Source organism: Alosa pseudoharengus, unplaced genomic scaffold, assembly GCF_046254945.1.
Source record: "Alosa pseudoharengus isolate Yale_2024_CS ecotype anadromous, Long Island Sound unplaced genomic scaffold, YU_APseudo_1.1 YU_APseudo_1.1_scf_22, whole genome shotgun sequence".
Lineage (NCBI taxonomy): Eukaryota > Metazoa > Chordata > Actinopteri > Clupeiformes > Clupeidae > Alosa > Alosa pseudoharengus.
Genome location: NW_027468680.1, coordinates 9,284,577 through 9,308,959, shown reverse-complemented (window position 1 = coordinate 9,308,959; position 24,383 = coordinate 9,284,577). Strand labels below are relative to the sequence as shown.

Sequence of the window (24,383 nt, the reverse complement as noted above, 5' to 3'; positions counted from 1 at the left end):
AACATTACATTAACTAGGTAGGTTAGCTTATGCTAACGTCAGTTCGGCGTCAGCTCAGATGTTTGTATGGTTATAAGGTGTTTAACCTACGTTAAACCCAACTAAAGTAAGATTATTCAGCTTTAAATGAGGCTGAGTCAATGCACCCATTTCATTTATATTCTGATAGGAAGAACTTTAGCCTCTGTCAGTGTCAGCTAGCTAACGTCAGCATACAAGTGTCTCTTGCTAGAATCATTGGTACATCAACAAACACAGTACAAGTTAAAAATCACGATGGTACCATGAGAGATGTTTTTTTGTCTTTATCTATGTAATGTTGAATCACAGTATGCATTAATTATAGTTTTGTCCACCAGTGTCCAACATCATTGACAGGGAGGTCATAGGTGCCAACTCTCACGCATTGGCCGTGAGACACACGCATTTGATTAGTTTCACACACTTGGCTGTTAGGTCTAGGTGTTACAGGTCGATGAAGAAGCGAGAACAGCCCCATTATTTGAAGGTTATTTTAGGAAGCTAAGGCATAATGGCAAAAAGTTTAACCCCTTCCACTGTTGCCTGTTTATATTAAGTCAGTCAACAGCCATGTGCAATAAATTGCTATACCTTTGTTACATACATACGGTATGCAAACATCATAATGTAACTTTGCATTTAAATTCTTTAATATCCTGTTTGTTGAATCCAACATGTTAATGGTGTAAGGGATTAACTATACTGCGGTTGCAGATTTCCTAGGATTTTTGGTTAATTGTAATGCTCTTCCTTACATTTCTATATCATTTGCAACAAGATTTTCCTTTTAGTTTAACGTTATCAACTAAAACTATTAGTGTTGTGTCTGTAATGTAGATTGTTTTTCAAGCTGATGCAGCCGAATTTCAGGAAACCTCATGCAGCTGTACAGCAGGCAAGGTTCTTTGCAATCATCTAGTGGCCTTGTTGTTCCAGAGTGCCCATTACAGCATGTTGCAGGTGAGAGCTGTGGTCTGGGATGACGTTTACATGGGCAGGTTAATTGGAGTGACACTGGTTCTAGAGGTCCACCTTTGATTGTTAACAAGCACATGCTCAATCCCGGTTTGCTCTTCTATCTCTTGATCTGCAGGTGAGAGCTGTACCACCACCTGTGGCCTGCACAAGCTCTCTGCAAACATGGCATCGACCAAGGACAAAGGTAACATTGTAGCCGCGTGGCGCTGCACCGTATTAAATAGACTTCCAGTCTATTTTTCAGCCGCGGTGTGAGCTGCCCCGTGTGCCCTCATTCCGCGAACAGTGTGTCCCAAAGATACGCCTGGGACACAATGTTCGCGGAGCAAACCGTGGCGGCACACGGTGCAGCTGAAAAATGGACAGGAAGTCTATTTAATGCAATGCGCTGTGCGTCTCTCTACATTGGTTAACATTGGAGTGAATTGGAAGCGGTGCCACTCCGCATGGCTACGTGTTTACACCATTACAAGCAAGATACTATTACAATTATGGCTACTTGTTAATATCATTCCCAGGGGATCCATGCAGAGCCGGTTCAGGACTTGGTTGTTAGGAAACCAAAGCCATCCGCCAGGAGTGTATGCAAATCAACACTCTATCAAGCATACACAGGTAATGTTAATACTATAACTAATATCATACTGTTGGCTACCGTATGATATAGAACACTGCAGTGAGCAATTCTCCAGAAAGACTCTTGACATCAGAATTGAAAACCAAAACAGATGTGTGGATAATTTAACACTTACTGTTTTTAATTTTACGTTTTAGGATCCCTCCCTGACCCGCAAGTCTTGTCTCTTGGAAAAGGACTGAAAAGCCTCAGGCCGCAACCACTAATATCATCAGTGCTGCATGGCTTGTCTCAACTCACCATGGTCGACTCCAGGTTCGGACCTGTGCCGCGAGGTTCACCCCTGTCCTACCAGTGTCCTCCTGTGGTCAAACGCGGAAATTACGTCCAACACCCAGATGCACCAACATTCCCTAAACTACCTTTAGAGGGGTCAACATTTTCCACTACCTTTCCGAACTTTGAACCAAACTCCCAACAGTTTCTCCATTTGGACAGCTTAACTGTGACACACGAAGTGGCAGCTGAGAGAGAGGAGCAGACACGTGAGCAGTCTGAGTGCCCATTATGGCAAGCATTACGTAAACCTAGAGTAACAGCTAGTAGGTTCTATGAGGTTAGCCATGTGAAAGGGCCGTCTTCTGGTCAGACCCTGGCAGGGCGGATACTTAAGGGAGTACGCCAAACTCCCGCCATGAAGAGGGGCCTTGAACGCGAGCCACAAGTGCTGGAACAATATTCAAAACATTTCAATGTAAATGTCTCACGCTGTGGATTTGTTATCCATCCCGACGCTCCTCACCTCGGGGCTAGCCCCGATGCAAGGGTATATGACCCTAGTGCCATTCCGTGTTTTGGGCTTGCTGAAGTTAAATGCAGGGCTGCCAACTTTTCAAAAAACCTTGGAGTGAGATTTGGTGGGGCCAACCAAAATTTTGCTGCGGAAATTTTTGTTTGGCTCATTCAGCATTATACCGTACAGTAAAAAAAAACGTACATTAGTGGTTCTCAGGTGTAGGGACCAGGCATGGACGGATTATGAACTTTTGTGCCCCTGGGCCCACATGTATTAAGGGCTCCCCACTAATTGTCGCATATGTGGATGTGATTTCCTGTATTCTGGTGCATTTTGGTAGCTTAGAAATCTAGACACACCCTAGCGGCAGTAAATTACATTTGCTTCCAGGGCTAGTCTAGCAACTCTCCGTTGGCTTGTGAGCTCGAAAAATTTAACTTCTATCAGGCCAATCAAATCGTCTATAGAGTCGTTAGGGGGGCATAACATAATGATTGATGGCAGAGTTGCAACGGTTTGGCTTGAATTCCCTGCTACTTGAAAACAAAGAAGATGGATATTGCTGTTGGCCAACAGTGTGACATGAGTTAAGCTTGTTTTGAGATGGCAAAAGTTTGAACTAGCCAACTAGCTCCGCTGGTGGGAAAACGCATGGGACTCAGTGCTGTCCTATTGCGTGCAGAGGGAATTTGAAAGACAACCGATTATCCCGCCCCTCGGACTGAGCACTGCAAACGGTGAGTGCCCAGACCTTACATTTTAATGTGGGTCTGGCTCGTCATGCTAGCATTTTGGGGATGGCCAATACTAAATTCAATCAGATTCATAGCCTACATCCTGATGTGTTGATATTGAGGCAATGATTCCATGCAAAGGCTTGGGCTTCAGGGCCCCCTGACACCTTGGGCCCCTGGGTCTGGGCCCGGAAGGCCCGTGCAGTAATCCATCCCTGGGACCAGGGTCCCAGAGTTAAATGACCATTGGTATCAAAGGGATCTAGCCTACTACTAGGACCATGGGGGTTGGAGGCATTGTGAAAGTCGGTGGGACATTACAGATGGGGGGTATGGGGGTCCTCCCCCAGAAAAAATTTTTTGGACTAGATGCAATTTCCTGAATTCTGGTACATTTTAACAGGTTATTTAGATACTTCTATATAACAAAATAAAGCCAGCCTATGAAATTAATAAAAAGTAAATCATGCATAATTTAAAAATAACTCAATAGGCTACTTGGCTACGCAATAAGGTTTCCATTACAGCACCGCAGACGTTCAATGAACGCATAAAAGCGGATGGTTTGTTTGAAATCCCGACACTCTTTCAACTACATGGAACGTAATAGTGATCATCAAATACCTCCCCAGATTTCAGTGCCCATCAGTCCAGACATTTAACAATATAATCAAACAGTCCAAAAGTAAATTAAATATCAAACTAAACCGAAAATGTCATGCTTTTTAAGGCCTACCAGTATGCCGCTCCAAGAAACGCATGTCTCAAAATAAAACTCGCATAAGAAATAAAGGGCTGTCTCGAATACAATCCTGCCCCTAAAGGCCTGTACTTTGTCTTAAGACCCCGGCCATAATTTGAGGATTTACAGTATCTAAGTAGACAAACTGGCTTCAGATATCCAACAGAGTGAATAGAGATTGTGCAGTCTTAGCTGTGGTTAGTGACGTGATGCTGTTAGGTTATTATTTATTTGGCGTACCTATAAGGCTTTTTACCTTATCAAAAGGCTGTAGCCTAAGCTATTTTGCACTTCAAAATTATAACCATGCACACACAGGTGGAATAGTTATGGTGATATTGCAATAAGTCAGGGCCGTAGTCACCATAGACTTTGGGGGGGACGTGTCCCCCCCAATATTCAGACGTGACCAAAATGTCCCCCCCAATATTCGGACATAGAAAAAGAAAGAAAGAAAAAACGCTATAGGCTATTACAGGAAACCAACAAGTCCCGCCATCTGAAATGAAATCAAACGTAAATAACGCACAAATTAGTGACCTGTTGATGGTTTCAGAGAGAGTAGCCTACACTGAGTGATTTGTCCTGGAGGTTTTGCGTTTGATGCGTGCGCTATCAAAAGCTTCCTGCAACCTGCTGCGGTGCAGGCTGTCAACAATATCGCAAAAGATACCGGTACAATTCTCACAAAACTTGTTGGAAAGGTGTAGCACTGTCTAAGGAAACCCCATTCATTTTTGAAGCTGATCAGACTCAAAGGGAACTTTGAAGCAATTCCATATTGTAGCCTATTTTCTCGCAATGATAGCGAAAGTGAAACGTAGTATCCTTTTATTTGAATTTGTGCGTGCCTGTGTCATTCATTTCTTTCAAATGTCTTACAACATAAAAAATGCATTCATATGCTAGTAGTAATATCAGAAATGAACCGGTTTATAAGCCTCTTAGAAATGGTTGTTGCATCTTGCATGTTACATTTAGATGCGCGCTCAATCGCGCATCCATGCAGGCAAAACGTAGCACTCAAATGTGGCGACGGCACAAAAGTTGAAAAAACATTCACCAAATAATGTGTTTCTACATGTTAACACAAAATGTAATTTCTGTCAGAAACCAGCCTATAATGCATAGGGTAACTTGAGGTGAGTCAGACAGAAGAGGGACCTGACTTAGTAGGCTAGTCTATCTTGAATCCCATCCCTTTCAAACTACCTTAAAATTGTGTGATTAGCCGCCAGAATAATAAAATCTAAATACAAAATATGATTGGGCTATAGGTCCAAACCTATGAGTAAGCATTCAGTGTATTAAAGAGGTTATCACCTCTTTAAGTTTGTATTTTCTTTTAAAATATAAATTTTGGAGACAAATGGAGTCATACCACAGGTCTATATCCAGGGATGGATTATTGGATTATGGATTATTACTGGGCCCAAGAGCTCAGGGGGCCTGAAGCCTAAGACTGTGTGAAGTTGCTTCTCCGCCCTTCTCTTCTATTTCCACAAAACTCACAAGTCGTCATAATATAAAGGGTCATTTTTTTTAAGTCTTCCGGGGAAGTATGCCCCCGGGCCCCCCTATCTTAACTGGGGAGGGTTTTTTTGCATCTATGCCCAGGGGTTCATAATCCGTGCCTATGTCCGTCAAAAGTTTGGTATATCCTAATTGAGTGATTTAACTAATGACTTGTTTGTGATTTTAATAATATTTTTGCATGGCAGGAAATGTATAAAAATTCTGTTATTCAAATTCACACCGCACCACAGATTTGGTCCCCCCCAATGTTGACATCATGGCTACGGCCTTGCAATAAGTTCACAACCACAAAAACATATGCTACATTTCACAGTTCAGAAATGTTCAAAAATGTGTGTACATTTCAGCACTCCATGAAATTATGCAGAAGTGGTCACCTGTGTTATTCAGCTAGTTTATTTAAGATAATATATTGGTCATTGTAATGGCCATATAGCCTATAGCCTACATGCTATTCCTTTTTCAGGATGTACCCATATCTGCATGATTTGAATGTTTGCATATGGCTTATGTCAGGCTTTATATCAATATTTGTGTCTCGTTATTTGATTTTCTTCATATTTTTGCATTAATGTCACTAGGAAGCATGCCAATATAAATATATTCATTTATCTGTGATGGGAGTGGCTGGAATCTGACAATATAAGAACCATGATAGTGGGATAATCGGCTGAGCAATTTACAAAAATGTATGTAGGCCTACTGACAAATAGTTTACATTAGAATACATTATAATTTCGCCCCAATGAGGCTATGTAGAAATGTGTTGCAATTTCAAAACCGGATTACTCAGGAACCACTCATTGCACAGAGGCATGCTTTATATCCTCGTATTCGGTACGGTTTGCTGTTTATTGTGAAATTGGGTTTGCCACGTATTGTGTGAAGGGTTAGTGAAATATTAAACCGAGAGTAATGGGTGTGCACTGTGTGCAAAATGCAAATATGATTAGCCTAAATTGCACGTCGGTTCAATGTTAATTTTCTCGCGAACCATTTATCACAGCAACTTGGCGCTAATATCATTGGAAAGCTTAGATTCCGCACGTTCACCCGATGTGTGATATCATATGTATAGGTTTAGTTTAGTTGAACCTCATCTGCTGCCAGGTATTTCACCTACCAGGTTGGACTGGGAGAAATGGGTGCAACTGTTTGTCCCTTTTTCTGAGCTTTCGACCAATAAACCACCATGGAGGCAGATGGTTGAATACCCTCCCAGAAGGCACAAAAAACATCTCTTGATGTGAATCTTGTGTAAAAAAGGATGTCCTTGTCTGAGACACAAAATCTGTTAAAATGCACTCGACCCACTTTCAGCTGTGATAGCTCTGTTGTCAGCTCCTTGACTTGGTCTTCCAATTGCTGTATGCGTGCAGCAGCAGCATCCAGTGCACCTGTATGAGATGTGAGAAAAATGAAAACAGATTGTCTGTGACTTGCATATTGGAAGTAGTTTGGACCTCTAATGTTACATGAAATAGCATTTTATAGCTCAATATTCACCTTTACGTTTAATCAAGTAAGATATAAAATGCAACGTTTGTACTTGTGATGAAGCTTTTCAAATTGTAGTATTGGTCAAATGCTGGGACATCAATAACACTAAACATTTTGTGCCAGTGTTCTAAGTTGACCTACCTCCTCGGTATGACCTACTAATAACACATTCTGTGCTAAAACCATAGGTAGCACATCCTGATAGACATTTCTTACCTGTGAGGGTGTGCTATCTACGGTTTAAGCAAAATATAATGAGCAGTAGGGCATTCTGATAGACATTTCCTACCTAACAGCAGTGGTGGAGGAAGTACTGAAACTCAGTACTTAAGTAAAAGTACAAATAAGCAGAGAAATATTTACTCTAGTAAAAACATGAGTACGTACAAATACGTGGAACATTTACTTAAGTAACGTTACACAGTAACAAAGTATTTAGTTACATTCCACCACTGCCGAACAGGATGTGCTACCTATGGTTTAAGCATAGTATGGGGTACTGGTAGGTCATCATGAGGAGGTAGGCCAACATTTCAGAACATCGGCAAACACTAACATACCTGGTTTAGGAGCAGAGCCGTAATCATGTTCTTTCATCACCACCGAAGCTGCGACCTCCTCCATAGCCTCTTCCTCACATGGCAGGGGGTGCTCCAGAGGAAGGGCAGGGCAAACGTCATGGCCTAAGCGAGTTGATGCTCTTTTATAAGCGGACTCCCTTCTTGGCAGTCCCCAGTTGTTCCACTGAAAACGGGAGGGCACAGACCCGATTTTCAGACGCTTGATGCGACCCCGATTGGTAAAGTTAGCCTCGTTAGCTAACGCTAGCCTGATAGCACCTGTAGCGTTAGTGTAGTCTGATTCACTAAAGTGCCGGCTACAAACAAACGTGCTACCTTGTTTTATTTGAAAGTTTGGCCCTTCATCCCGGCGAACCGCTTTAATCCACTTCTTCCTTAGACTCAATTCAGTCGGAAATCCATGGAAACTTAAGTAGGGTTGGCGTTGTTTATTCGATGTACAAAGTGGAACAGAGCAATGACATCTAGCCTTCGTTTCAGCCATTGTTGAACTGCACCGGAAGTGGACGTGCACAACATTTAAAAATCCCGCCCGTGAAACCCGGAAGCGTGATAATCCCCTATTGTAACTGTTACTTGTCATCAACTATGACTCCTACCCACTGTAGCTAGTTAGCATGGTTAGCATAGTTAACATTGCTAACATTGTTAGCATTGTTAGTAAAACTGCTAAAAATGATTAGCTAAGTAACATAGTTAGCATGCTAGCATGCTAACATGCTAGTTAACATTTTTAGCAAAACTGCTAAAAATGATTAGCTAAATTAGCTAAGTAACATGGTTAGCATGTTTAGCAAAACTGCTAAAAATGATTAGCTAAGTAACATGGTTACCATAGTTAGTATGTTAGCATGCTAATTAGCATTTTTAGCAAAACTGCTAAAAATGATTAGCTAAGTAACATGGTAAGCATAGTTAGCATGTTAGTTAGCATAGTTAGCATAACTGCTAAAAATGATTAGCTAGGTTAGCTAAGTCACATGGTTAACATAATTAACATGTTAGCATTGCTAACATGCTAGTTAACATAACTACTAAAAATGTATTATCTTTGATAACATAGTTAGCATAACTGCTAGCAAACATTAGAGCCATTCCAACTGTCAGTTATCGTCAATTATCTACCTAAATAATTTAACCATTTAAACAATCTACCAAGCAAATAATTTAACCTTTTAAACTATCCACCTATTTAACTGTTCAGTCATTCCAACTATATTAGACCTCATCTACCTAGTTCAGTCATTCCAACTATATTAAACCTCATCTACCTAGCAAATAATTTAACCTTTTAAACCATCCACCGATTTAACTGTTCAGTCATTCCAACTATATTAAACCTCATCTACCTAGTTCAGTCATTCCAACTATATTAAATATCATCTACCTAGTTCAGTCATTCCAACTACATTAAACCTCATCTACCTAGCAAATAATTTAACCATTTAAACTATCCACCTATTTAACTGTCCAGTCATTCCAACTATATTAAACCTCATTATGTTGGTTGCCAATTAGCACATCATCTGTTTTAAAAAATATATTTCATACCATATGTTTTGCATTTTCATGCACTGGTAATTCCCTGGAATTGCGTTTTCTAGTTACAGTGCATGAAAATGCACTGTACTGTTCTTCCTAGCAGGGCTGTACGTTAACTTTTTTTGCTCATAGCACTGGTGCTACAGAGGTTGATAGTTTTGTAGCACAGGTCACAAAAGTTGTAGCACGATTTGTTACCCTCTCTAAGAACATTTACGGGCAGTGCAGTTACTCACAAATGACTTGTTGCATACAAGACACAGATTCCAAACCTTAAAAAGCATTGTTTTCTGAGAGGCAATGTCTTTATTGTATAGACATTACAACCACACACAAAAACAAGCTATAATCAGATCATTGCATGAACATATTGCATTGCTCAACATATTTGAACAGTATTTTCATATAAAATACAAAAAACCAACATGTGAACCGGTGTGTGTGTGTGTGTGTGTGTGCATCACAGGTTTGGCATGTCTGCTGGCCACGTTTTTGCATTTGGCCTCCTAGCCCTCTCAGAAGAGGAAAACCATTTTGCTGCTACCCGGCTAGGGTCAAACTGCTCCAATGGGCAGCCTTCTGAGCTAATGCGGATTAAGTCCTCAGTAGTGGACACATGAAGGCTGCTGCTTTTAATGCGATTCTGGGCAGAAAATCCTCGTTCACACTGAGCAGCCGAAATTGGCATGACAAGTAGTATTTCAGCCAAGTGCAGGAAGTTCTGAAATAAAAGTAGTATACCTATAACTCAATACATTTATTCAGTACAGTAAACAAAACTGTATTTTTTTTAAGTATGCTAACTACTGCTCAAAATACCTCAAAATCTGAACAATACGGCTCCTTTGTGAGAACTGTCTGCCACAGGCCTAAGTAGGACTTGTCTGCAAATGTGGTCCTGATGAGGGCCTTCAGCTGCTGCCATTCCTGATGGACCTTGTCAGTCTGGCATCCACCACTTAGTCCATAGAAATACAGGGAGATAGATTAGGGTGGGACTAAGGTATGGGAACATTTAGACATAAATAAGACATTCATATAAAAACATCTACTCTGGCTCAGTCCACTGTACACCTAGTATAGAATGAGACATTGCAAAATTGTCCTATCTGCTCACTTTCTGAGAGGGTTGTCAAAATGTTGCAGAAGGGACTGAACCTCTGCCCTGCCATAGTCCAATAACGCTTCTGGGCTCTCCGGCCATGCATCATGATTGAATATTTTGAAGCAGTTGACTACACCTTCCCCTGACTGACTCAAAATACAGCTGAAACGTGACTTCATCTCTTCTATGGCAATATCAACAGCTGCTTCAAAGTGCCGATTATTGCACACATCAGCTGGAGCTTTCCCTTTCAGCTGCATGCCCTGAAAATCATGGTGACATCAATATTGAAATACCAAAACTACACTGAAAGAATAATTTTCTAAAAATGTTCTCTCATTTGCTATTGCACCACACCTGAAAGGTAACACTTTCTCCCTCTCTCTGAATGCTCAGAAATTTTTCTAGCATTCCTCCGGGCTTAGGCCTCGACTTCATCCCTTCCAGTTCAGATACAGTCCTTTGAAGCTCAGAAGACGCTGACTGTTTTTTGGACAGTCAGCATGGCCAATTCTAATCTAAATGATAGATAGATAGATACTTTATTTATCCCAAGGGGAGATTTAAGAACGCTGCATGGATTTGATTTATATGTAATATGAAGCTTGACTGAGTTTTTCTATTATTAAACCATATTAATAGTCCTTTGTGAAAAGCATCATTTACCGATGAGGCATGCAGTGGAAAGGAATTACATGCTCTCCAACCTCTTCTTTGAGTAGGGCAATGACACCTCCACGTCGCCCCATGTTCACAGCTGCACCATCAGCTCCAAAGCCAACTAGTTTGTCTAACCACCTAGTCTCCTGGCCCAGCTGCTCAAAGGCAGCTTTAATGGCTTGCAGTACTCCTTGAATGAGATAGTTAACAGTGATTTTAGAACAGATTGGGGATATTGTTGGGGGGGGGGCGGGGGGGTCATAGAACTAGTATCCTGCATGTTTTCATATAATTAGTATGTGTGTGTGCGTGTGTGTGTGTAGGCCTACATATATGCATGCCAAATTATAATCTATGTTGGGGAATAGGGAATTAAATGTTTACTACTTTTTAACCTACTTACTACTTTAAAGTCATTTTTAAATTATTAGGCATATAGAAACTTTATAATCACGTGCGGAGCATAGAGCCTAAAAAGCTGATTGAAATGCTCCTCAGTAATTGGTTGCTCACCTAAAGCATGGCCATGCTGCAATTCCTGTTGCCCAATCAGCTGGTTGGTGGGCTTCCCGTTTTGAAGTACGCGGACGTACACCATCTCACATTCCTTCTTTGATGCGTCGTCTCCATCAATCATTACCGATAGGTAGCGGCAGGCACCAATTTGCCCTGCGAGGTCGGATTTCATTTCCATGGCAATCGTTGAAATCATTTCCCCACATCGAACATGATTAGCATAGGTCGGATTTATATCTGATCCGTTCTTCTTGCATAGCACAATGAGCGGCCTAAATTTTGTGAATGAAAGCTCCTCTTTGGCGACACAATATGCTACATTCATTTTCATTTTGACGTCGCGGAGATCAACATCATCCGTTTTGGAAACATGGGTCTGCAGCAGGCCCGGGGTGGGTAATCGGGAGAATCGGGAGAATTCCCGGTGGGCCGCTTCACTTTTGGGCCGGTCGCGGAAAAAAATATTGACATTTGTCACGTTAGTCTAACTTCTCTTAAAGTAGACTATACACGTTCCGCATTCTGTGCATGGCACCGTTGCCTCTGCATGGGTTGTAGACTACCGTGTGAGGGAGTTCTCCCCTCCCAAAAAGAGTTGGTTGGGTCCATATAGCCCGTCTTTTCCAAAAAGTTTTCTCAGATACGGATAGCCGGGCCGGCCCTACAGTAGCCATAAGCGTCAGGAAGGATGGATGGTAGAAAGAGGCCAGGAGGGACTGAAACGGCCAGGTAGATGCTGCTAAATGTGCCAAGCTTCTAGATGAGGCCTACAGACAAAAGTGGCAACTGGTAAAGAGAGATAGCTATAGGCAATGATTATTAGCAGTTATTGGGCTAATATTGGACGTTTGTAACGTTGTCAAGCTATTTGCAAGCAACATATTACATTTCTTAAAATATTAGCCTTTTGTATCCGATTCATAGACTTTGCAGTATGCAAATATTAATAACAAAACTGAAGTTTGATCTGTGTAGGCCTATGCGGTAAAAATTGTAGCCTCAGAGCAGCAGATCAACCAGTCGACCACTGAAAATGATGAGCCCGAAATTAGTGATAAGGAGGCCATGACTACAGGGACAAGTAGAGAGGATAAATTAAAGTTATTTAATGTAAGAAAGAGCCAAATATGTATGCTACATGATGAACCTATATGCCTTGTTTGCTTAAAAGAGGGTGTAGTAAAGGTGTAGGCTAAATCACCAAACAACAATATAGCCTACCCATGCAAAAAACATGTAGCCTAAACATTAGTTCAATATGCCTCTTTGTGGAAGCGTGGGATAGGCTACATTTCAAAGGCTTTCTTTCTTTCTGTCTTTCTTTCTTTCTGTTTTTGTTAACTTGTGGAATAGTGGAATATTTTTTGTTAACTTCTCAGTTGAAGTGAATTAATATAACCTTTACACATTTGTTGAACCATAATAAAAACTACAGGATAGTAAGAGCTGAAATGTTGCTTCATTTATCCAATTTACACCACTATGGAAAACGTGGGCCGGTCTTGGGCCTGAAACTCCCGGGCTGAAAAGTGGCCCCACTCCGGCCCTGGTCTGCAGAGAGTGCAGCAAAGTACCGGGCCGCTGAGGTTGTTGTTTGGCGAGGAACGCATCTCTGGCAAGCAGGTGGCGTTGGGAAGTGCTTTAAAGGTGCAAACTTTAAAATACCTTCCCCTAACGTTCCCTAACCGTTGCAAACTTTAGAAACCTTCCCCTAACGTTCCCTAACTGTTCCCATAACGTTCCCTAAACGTTGTAACATTTAGGGAACGTTCCCTTGCCTAAATATTGCAACCTTTAGGAAACCTTGCCCTAACATTGCAACCTTTGCATACCAATTGTATTATTACTTTAAAACAGCATGAGCAGGAATGCATTATTATATATTAGCAGGAAAGAATGAACAGGCAAAATCGATGGAACTTATAACTTTAATATAAAATTATCAAAAGACAAAAAAAACAATATAAAAGGCCTAACAATATATATATATATAAATTAGACTTAGTGTTAGCTAAGTATATTAACATAAGGCATTTGACTTTGGTAGGTGCTCTATACATTCAACAAATAGACAGACATACTGTACAATAGAGACAACAATATACATTGTGGCAGATACCAACACAATATACAAAACAACTATACAAATAAGACATAATACCAGTGTGGTATGTGATGTAGAGTGCAAAGTAATAGTGCAAGACACATATTGGAATGATAAAGTATGTAATGGGCAGGTAAACGGTCAAAGTGGGGATGACCCCACTTATCTGCAGTTCAGGAGAGTGACGGCAGTGGGAAAAGAGTTGTTCTTGTGTCTGGTTGTTTTTGTGTGCAAGGATTTGTAGCGCCTGCCAGAGGGGAGGAAGTTAAAGAGTGTGTGTGCAGGATGTGGAGTCTTTGGTGATGGTCTCTGCCCGCTTAGGTCCCAGAGTACAAGTCCTGGAGGGAGGGCATTTTGTTCCTCCTCTCCTGCAGCTCAGTTACTGTCGAGCAGGACGACAGCAATATGTCATCGACTGGAGCAGAGGGAGGTGACTGGGAGCTCCTTAAGAGCATGAGCAGCTCATCCATCTTCTCCTCAAATGCGTCCATTCGCTGTGCCATGCGGTAATGGTTGTCCTTATTGCTATGGAAAATGGATGGTGTTAGTTTTAGTTGTTAAATACATTATATACCTGCATATGTGAACAAATTAAGTGAGTGTTCTTACCTCTTATTTCCGTCTCCATGGCCAAGCCACCTCCCTCTGTGTGATGAGTCAGTTGTGCTGTTTACAACAAAAAAAAAGTTACTTACTCTCAAGTTCCTTGTCATGAAATTGTATTTACTTGGAAATGGAAAATTCAAAGACACTGTACCTTCAACTAGGTCCCAAGATGAAGTGGCAGGCGTTATAATAGACCCATCCAGCTCTGGGCAATGAGCTGGTTGCCTGTGTGGTGTTGACTCATCTAAAAAGAAAGTAAATATGAATATTGGTCAGTTAATTTATGATAGGTTTCTTGCACATGACATTTGCAAAAGATAAACCTATGCTGTTACATTAAACAATCGCTAAAAAGAAAAACTCACATGCAGGTGGTGGAGGCAGTGACATCTGCTGACCTAATAAAAGGCAGGAAGAGACAAATACATCAGAACGGTAACATGATATGCACTAGGTTAATAAACATGAATGTCAGTAGTTCCATGGTAGGAAATATGACTCAACTGGTTTTCTTAAATAATACATGTATAAATGTTAACTTACAGACAGGGCTTCCAGGCACACGCACCATCCTGGAATGCTTTCTTGCTTGCGGAACGGATTCATCTGAAATAAAAGACCAATCTGCACTGATTGCAAAAAGAATATTTGAATTGTGCAAATAATGTAGTCAGTATTTAAGAGGTCTTACCATCACGTGACCATGCACTGCCTTTTGTAGACGCTCGCATCTTCTTCCGCCTCAATGCTAGAAGTGTCCATCAGCCGCTGACATTTTTCCATAGCTTTGGTGTATGAATCTACGTTAAAAAAACAACGTTTTTGTGAGCCAGTAGTAGAGCAAAGCAGTATTTCCATATAGAGAAAACTATTATTGATAGTATTGCAGCAATCAGTCATCTGTACACAACCAGATTTTCTTGACTGGATATTTGGCCCAGCTTTTGACTTGATTTTTGTATTGTAGCCCAGAGAATTTCTAATGGGGAGACACAGCATCCATAGAAATGCATGGGCTTAGTTTGTAAAGCCAGTATGGCAGCTGTGTATAGCCTACTACACACATTCCGCCCCTTCCTGTATGCTTCCCAACAGACCTCTGAAGTTCGCCTACAAAAAGGAACCAAAACTGCCATCTTTGCCTATAAGGAGATCAGGGTGTTAATTTAACCTAACTACCTATGACAAATTACATTGCAAGTTGGGTCTGGGGTAGCAAAAATCTAAGTTGCTGTCTTAACGTAGGCCTGTTGAAGATCACAGTTAGCCTACCACTCGAAGGCAGAGGACAAACGTGTGTTGAGCAAAATGTCTGCATTTCAGACTTCTTCGTCCCCGGGAGAGTGCAATAATTCTCTCCCCATGTTATTTTCCCATAGCAAAAATTGCAAGATAGGCTACCGGATCTCAGCTTTTTGAAGGCAAAATTCAGAGGTCTATTCACTTGAATCGTCTATCCGATCAACTGTGTTACAAAATGGCCACCGACAGTGTAGCCTATACATTATCTATAGCCATCTCTATGGCTCTAGTGTAGCCTACATATGCAGGACTGTTCAGTAGGTTATACCAACTTAAAAAGCATCACCATCTCAGTATACCCACTTAAAATAGACTAGGATACATTTGGGGTTGATCACAGTATAGCCTACCCACTACAGCTAACTAGCCTACATCACAGTAGCCTAGATCCAGCTACATACAGTAGGCCTATATCCACTAGCCTACACCACTGCTGCCGAGTGACTTGCCTAAAAGGACTGACTGTACACTAAAACTAATTAAAAGAAACGGTAGCCTAGTGCTATTATTTGTAACATCAACGCGAGCAGGTTAACACGATGACACAAAACATACAATGCTGCAAAACATAACACGTTGAGAACAGCTCAAACAAAGACGAACAAGCAATGTGCTCTGGTAAATTACAAACTTGGCAGAATCGGAATATAACAAAGCCCTACAAGTGAAAGGACTTAAGGTTAAACCTCAAACTCTTGCATTACAACCACTAGGCCTACATCATGAAACTGTAACATATTTCACTTACTTTCGTGAGATCGAATTCAAGACGAGTGTAATCCATTCCAAGACTTCTTCCAGCGGTGTTCAAGAATCACGGAATTCAAACAGAGCCCGTTTACGGAAGTCAGGACAAGACTTCAATCGATCACCTGAAAGCAGAGGCGCTGTCTTCCCCCTACTGGCGTGGGGGTAGGCCTACGTGTAAGGGAGAGCCTGTCTGATTGAACTGAAGTGAATTGTGAAATGAAATAAATGATTTTTCTTAGTTGTGAAAAGTGTTCTATTGATAGATTTTTGTTTAAAGTTCACCTAATACGTAAAAAAAGCACAAAAGTATATATTTTTTATTTAGTAAAATTGATATTAGCCTAAACTAGAAAAGCATTTCCTGAAGGAAATACAGTGCATGAAAATGCAAAAAATATGATGTAAAATATCATACAGAGTAAAAACAAACTATATTGGTTGCTAGGTAGATGAGGTTTAATATAGTTGGAGTGACTGAACAGTTAAATAGGTGGATAGTTTATATGGTTAAATGATTTGCTTGGTAGATAAGGTTTAATATAGTTGGAATGATTGAACGGTTAAATAGGTGGATAATACTTAACTTAGTTAACTTCGCTAATGCATTTTTAGTAGTTAGCAATACTAACATGCTAACTATGTTAACCATGTGACTTAGCTAATCTAGCTAATCATTTTTAGCAGTTTTGCTAACTATGCTAACTAGCATGTTAACATGCTAGCATGCTAACTATGCTAACCATTTTACTTAGCTAACTTAGCTAATCATTTTTAACAGTTTTGCTAAAAATGCTAACTAGCATGCTAACATGTTAGCATGCTAACTATGCTAACCATGTGACTTAGCTAACTTAGCTAATCATTTTTAGCAGTTTTGTAAAAAATGCTAATTAGCATGCTAGCATGTTAGCATGCTAACTATGCTAACCATGTGACTTAGCTAACTTAGCTAATCATTTTTAGCAGTTTTGTAAAAAATGCTAACTAGCATGCTAACATGCTAGCATGCTAACTATGCTAACCATGTGACTTAGCTAACTTAGCTAATCATTTTTAGCAGTTTTGTAAAAAATGCTAACTAGCATGCTAACATGCTAGCATGCTAACTATGCTAACCATGCTAACTAGCTACAGTGGGTAGGAGTCATAGTTGATGACAAGTAACAGTTACAATGGCTGAACAGTTAAAAAGTTCAGTAGTTTAAAGGGTTAAATTGTTTAACAGTGAAATATTGTAGTGAGGACTTTTATTTTGAAACAGTTTCTGGCAGAGGAAGCAGTTGAACAGGATGTGTAGTCTTAATAGGGCCAGTTTGTATGCTTAAAGCCTGAGACTGGCAGTTGAAACAGGTGGCCCGAACACCTGCCATAGGATTCTAATTGCTTAACGGCCGTATTGTGATGTCATAATCATAATGTTAAGTCAATGGGGAAATTTTGATTAGTTTTTAATTAATAGTTTAAAAAGTATAAAAGTTACAAAGTTGAAAAATACAAAGCTCACATGTCCTAAGTAAGACCTACGTAACATAGTTTGAATGAAGTTTCTACGTTAAACGGTTGAAGCTGCATTAAGTGCGTTAGAAGAAGAATAATAACTAGAAAAGCATTTCCTGAAGGAAATACAGTGCATGAAAATGCAAAAAATATGATGTAAAATATCATACAGAGTAAAAACAAACTATATTGGTTGCTAGGTAGATGAGGTTTAATATAGTTGGAGTGACTGAACAGTTAAATAGGTGGATAGTTTATATGGTTAAATGATTTGCTTGGTAGATAAGGTTTAATATAGTTGGAATGATTTAACGGTTAAATAGGTGGATAATACTTAACTTAGTTAACTTAGCTAATGTTTTCATTTTTAGTAGTTATGCTAACTAGCATGTTAGCAATGCTAACTATGTTAACCATGTGACTTAGATAACCTAGCTAATCATTTTAGCAGTTTTGCTAACTATGCTAACTAGCATGCTAACATATTAGCATGCTAACTATGCTAACCATTTTACTTAGCTAATCATTTTTAGCAGTTTTGAAAAAAATGCTAACTAGCATGCTAACATGCTAACTATGCTAACCATGTGACTTAGCTAACTTAGCTAATCATTTTTAGCAGTTTTATAAAAAATGCTAACTAGCATGCTAACATATTAGCATGCTAACTATGCTAACTATGTGACTTAGCTAACTTAGTTAATCATTTTTAGCAGTTTTGCAAAAAATGCTAACTAGCATGCTAACATGCTAGCATGCTAACTATGCTAACCATGTGACTTAGCTAATCATTTTTAGCAGTTTTGCTAAAAATGCTAACTAGCATGCTAACATGCTAGCATGCTAACTGTGCTAACCATGTGACTTAGCTAACTTAGCTAATCATTTTTAGCAGTTTTGCTAAAAATGCTAACTAGCATGCTAACATGCTAGCATGCTAACTATGCTAAGCAAGTTACTTAGCTAACTTAGCTAACTAGCTACAGTGGGTAGGAGTCATAGTTGATGACAAGTAACAGTTACAATGGCTGAACAGTTAAAAAGTTCAGTAGTTTAAAGGGTTAAATTGTTTAACAGTGAAATATTGTAGTGAGGACTTTTATTTTGAAACAGTTTTTGGCAGAGGAAGTAGTTGAACAGGATGTGTAGTCTTAATAGGGCCAGTTTGTATGCTTAAAGCTTGAGAATGGCAGTTGGGCCAGCTGGCCTGAACACCTGCCATAAGATTCTAATTGCTGTGATGTCATAAAGGGCAATGTTAAGTCAATGGGAAAATTTTGATAGTTTTTAATTAATAGTTTAAAAAGTATAAAAGTTACAAAGTTGAAAAATACAAAGCCCACATGTCCTAATTAAGACCTACGCGTCAATGTTTGAATGAAGTTTCTACGTTAAACGGTTGAAGCTGCATTAACTGCGTTAGAAGAAGAGGAATAATAAGAATAAGAAGAAGCCTAGGAAGAACAGTACAGTGCATTTTCATGCACTGTAATAACTAGAAAAGCATTTCCTGAAGGAAATACAGTGCATGAAAATGCAAAAAATATGATGTAAAATATCATACAGAGTAAAAACAAACTATATTGGTTGCTAGGTAGATGAGGTTTAATATAGTTGGACTGACTAAACAGTTAAATAGGTGGATAGTTTATATGGTTAAATGATTTGCTTGGTAGATAAGGTTTAATATAGTTGGAATAATTGAACGGTTAAATAGGTGGATAATACTTAACTTAGTTAACTTAGCTAATGTTTTCATTTTTAGTAGTTATGCAATGCTAACATGCTAACTATATTAACCACGTGACTTAGCTAACCTAGCTAATCATTTTTAGCAGTTTTGCTAACTATGCTAACTAGCATGTTAATATGCTAGCATGCTAACTATGTTAACCATGTTACTTAGCTAACTTAGCTAATCATTTTTAGCAGTTCTGCTAAAATTGTTAACTAGCATGCTAACATGCTAGCATGCTAACTATGTTAACCATGTGACTTAGCTAATCATTTTTAGCAGTTTTGCTAAAAATGCTAACTAACATGCTAACATGCTAACTATGCTAACCATGTGACTTAGCTAACTTAGCTAATCATTTTTAGCAGTTTTGCTAAAAATGTTAACTAGCATGCTAACATGTTAGCATGCTAACTATGCTAACCATGAGACTTAGCTAACTTAGCAAATCATTTTTAGCAGTTTTGTAAAAAATGCTAACTAGCATGCTAACATGTTAGCATGCTAACTATGCTAACCATGTGACTTAGCTAACTTAGCTAATCATTTTTAGCAGTTTTGTTAAAAATGCTAACTAACATGCTAACATGCTAGCATGCTAACTATGCTAACAATATGACTTAGCTAACTTAGCTAATCATTTTTAGCAGTTTTGCAAAAAATGCTAAATAGCATGCTAACATGCTAGCATGCTAACTATGCTAACCATGTGACTTAGCTAACTTAGCTAATCGTTTTTAGCAGTTTTGCAAAAAATGCTAACTAGCATGCTAACATGCTAACTATGCTAAACAAGTTACTTAGCTAACTTAGCTAACTAGCTACAGTGAGTAGGAGTCATAGTTGATGACAGGTAACAGTTACAATGGCTGAACAGTTAAAAAGTTCAGTAGTTTAAAGGGTTAAATTGTTTAACAGTGAAATATTGTAGTGAGGACTTTTATTTTGAAACAGTTTTTGGCAGAGGAAGCAGTTGAACAGGATGTGTAGTCTTAATAGGGCCAGTTTGTATGCTTAAAGCCTGAGAATGGCAGTTGGTCCAGGTGGCCCGAACACCTGCCATAGGATTCTAATTGCTGTGATGTCATAAAGGGCAATGTTAAGTCAATGGGGAAATTTTGATAGTTTTTAATTAATAGTTTAAAAAGTATAAAAGTTACAAAAATGAAAAATACATAGCACCCATGTCATAAGTAAGACCTACGTAACATAGTTTGAATGAAGTTTCTACGTTAAACGGTTGAAGCTGCATTAAACGCGTTAGAAGAAGAATAAGAATAAGAAGAAGCCTAGGAAGAACAGTACAGTGCATTTTCATGCACTGTAACTAGAAAAGCATTTCCTGAAGGAAATACAGTGCATGAAAATGCAAAAAATATGATGTAAAATATCATACAGAGTAAAAACAAACTATATTGGTTGCTAGGTAGATGAGGTTTAATATAGTTGGAGTGACTGAACAGTTAAATAGGTGGATAGTTTATATGGTTAAATGATTTGCTTGGAAGATAAGGTTTAATAAAGTTGGAATGATTGAACGGTTAAATAGGTGGACAATACTTAACTTAGTTAACTTAGCTAATGCATTTTTAGTAGTTAGCAATGCTAACATGCTAACTATGTTAACCATGTGACTTAGCTAATCTAGCTAATCATTTTTAGCAGTTTTGCTAACTATGCTAACTAGCATGTTAACATATTAGCATGCTAACTATGCTAACCATGTGACTTAGCTAACTTAGCTAATCATTTTTAGCAGTTTTAAAAAAAATGCTAACTAGCATGCTAACATGCTAGCATGCTAACTATGCTAACCATATGACTTGGCTAACTTAGCTAATCATTTTTAGCAGTTTTGTAAAAAATGCTAACTAGCATGCTAACATGTTAGCATGCTAACTATGCTAACCATGTGACTTAGCTAACTTAGCTAATCATTTTTAGCAGTTTTGTAAAAAATGCTAACTAGCATGCTAACATGTTAGCATGCTAACTATGCTAACCATGTGACTTAGCTAACTTAGCTAATCATTTTTAGCAGTTTTGTAAAAAATGCTAACTAGCATGCTAACATGCTAACTATGCTAACTATGCTAACCATGTGACTTAGCTAACTTAGCTAATCATTTTTAGCAGTTTTATAAAAAATGCTAACTAGCATGCTAACATGCTAGCATGCTAACATGCTAGCATGCTAACTATGCTAACCATGCTAACTAGCTACAGTGGGTAGGAGTCATAGTTGATGACAAGTAACAGTTACAATGGCTGAACAGTTAAAAAGTTCAGTAGTTTAAAGGGTTAAATTGTTTAACAGTGAAATATTGTAGTGAGGACTTTTATTTTGAAACAGTTTTTGGCAGAGGAAGCAGTTGGACAGGATGTGTAGTCTTAATAGGGCCAGTTTGTATGCTTAAAGCCTGAGACTGGCAGTTGATGCAGCTGGCCCGAACACCTGCCATAGGATTCTAATTGCTTAACGGCCGTATTGTGATGTCATAATCATAATGTTAAGTCAATGGGGAAATTTTGATTAGTTTTTAATTAATAGTTTAAAAAGTATAAAAGTTACAAAGTTGAAAAATACAAAGCTCACATGTCCTAAGTAAGACCTACGTAACATAGTTTGAATGAAGTTTCTACGTTAAACGGTTGAAGCTGCATTAGCTGCGTTAGAAGAATAATAATAATAACTAGAAAAGCATTTCCTGAAGGAAATACAGTGCATGAAAATGCAAAAAATATGATGTAAAATATCATACAGAGTAAAAACAAACTATATTGGTTGCTAGGTAGATGAGGTTTAATATAGTTGGAGTGACTGAACAGTTAAATAGGTGGATAGTTTATATGGTTAAATGATTTGCTTGGAAGATAAGGTTTAATAAAGTTGGAATGATTGAACGGTTAAATAGGTGGACAATACTTAACTTAGTTAACTTAGCTAATGCATTTTTAGTAGTTAGCAATGCTAACATGCTAACTATGTTAACCATGTGACTTAGCTAATCTAGCTAATCATTTTTAGCAGTTTTGCTAACTATGCTAACTAGCATGCTAACATGTTAGCATGCTAAGTATGCTAGCATGCTAAGTATGCTAGCATGCTAACTATGCTAACCATGTGACTTAGCTAACTTAGCTAATCATTTTTAGCAGTTTTGTAAAAAATGCTAACTAGCATGCTAACATGTTAGCATGCTAACTATGCTAACCATGTGACTTAGCTAACTTAGCTAATCATTTTTAGCAGTTTTGTAAAAAATGCTAACTAGCATGCTAACATGCTAGCATGCTAACTATGCTAACCATATGACTTAGCTAACTTAGCTAATCATTTTTAGCAGTTTTGTAAAAAATGCTAACTAGCATGCTAACATGTTAGCATGCTAACTATGCTAACCATGTGACTTAGCTAACTTAGCTAATCATTTTTAGCAGTTTTGTAAAAAATGCTAACTAGCATGCTAACATGTTAGCATGCTAACTATGCTAACCATGTGACTTAGCTAACTTAGCTAATCATTTTTAGCAGTTTTGTAAAAAATGCTAACTAGCATGCTAACATGCTAGCATGCTAACATGCTAGCATGCTAACTATGCTAACCATGCTAACTAGCTACAGTGGGTAGGAGTCATAGTTGATGACAAGTAACAGTTACAATGGCTGAACAGTTAAAAAGTTCAGTAGTTTAAAGGGTTAAATTGTTTAACAGTGAAATATTGTAGTGAGGACTTTTATTTTGAAACAGTTTTTGGCAGAGGAAGCAGTTGAACAGGATGTGTAGTCTTAATAGGGCCAGTTTGTATGCTTAAAGCCTGAAACTGGCAGTTGATCCAGGTGGCCCGAACACCTGCCATAGGATTCTAATTGCTTAACGGCTGTATTGTGATGTCATAATCATAATGTTAAGTCAATGGGGAAATTTTGATTAGTTTTTAATTAATAGTTTAAAAAGTATAAAAGTTACAAAGATGAAAAATACATAGCACCCATGTCATAAGTAAGACCTACGCAACGCAGTTTGAATGAAGTTTCTACGTTAAACGGTTGAAGCTGTATTAAGCGCGTTAGAAGAAGAAGAAGAATAAGAACTAGAAAAGCATTTCCTGAAGGAAATACAGTGCATGAAAATGCAAAAAATATGATGTAAAATATCATACAGAGTAAAAACAAACTATATTGGTTGCTAGGTAGATGAGGTTTAATATAGTTGGAATGACTAAACAGTTAAATAGGTGGATAGTTTATATAGTTAAATTATTTGCTTGGTAGATAAGGTTTACTATAGTTGGAATGACTGAACAGTTAAATAGGTTGATAATTGAAATGGTTAAATTATTTAGGCAGATAGTTGACGATAACTAACAGTTGGAATGGCTCCAATGTTTGCTAGTAGTTATGCTAACTATGTTAAAGATAATAATGGTAACCAAGTAACTATGCTAACTAGCATGCTAACAATATTAAAATGTTAACTATGCTAACCATATGACTTACCTAACCTAGCTAATAATTTTTATTAGTTATGATAACTATGCTAATTAGCATGCTAACATGCTAATTATGTTAACCATGTGACTTAGCTAACTTTGCTAATAATTTTTAACAGTAATGCTAACTAGCATGCTAACATGTTAGCATGCTAACTATGCTAACCATGTGACTTAGCTAACTTAGCTAATTATTTTTAGCAGTTTTGCAAAAAATGCTAACTAGCATGCTAACATGCTAGCATGCTAACTATGCTAACCATGTGACTTAGCTAACTTAGCTAATCATTTTTAGCAGTTTTGTAAAAAATGCTAACTAGCATGCTAACATGTTAGCATGCTAACTATGCTAACCATGTGACTTAGCTAACTTAGCTAATCATTTTTAGCAGTTTTGTAAAAAATGCTAACTAGCATGCTAACATGCTAGCATGCTAACTATGCTAACCATGTGACTTAGCTAACTTAGCTAATCATTTTTAGCAGTTTTGCTAAAAATGCTAACTAGCATGCTAACATGTTAGCATGCTAACTATGCTAACCATGTGACTTAGCTAACTTAGCTAATCATTTTTAGCAGTTTTGTAAAAAATGCTAACTAGCATGC

The 24,383-nt window shown here is 38.5% G+C and overlaps 1 long non-coding RNA gene across 1 annotated transcript; it reads right to left on the bottom strand.

Moving 5' to 3' along the window:
• Nucleotides 1-14,539: 14,539 nt before the first annotated feature.
• Nucleotides 14,540-16,142, bottom strand: LOC143139261 (uncharacterized). The gene is made up of 3 exons (XR_012990361.1): nucleotides 16,049-16,142; nucleotides 14,690-14,798; nucleotides 14,540-14,604 (listed from the first exon to the last, which is right to left on the bottom strand). It is a non-coding gene; the product is annotated as an uncharacterized LOC143139261 (long non-coding RNA).
• Between the last annotated feature and the right edge of the window lie 8,241 nt (nucleotides 16,143-24,383).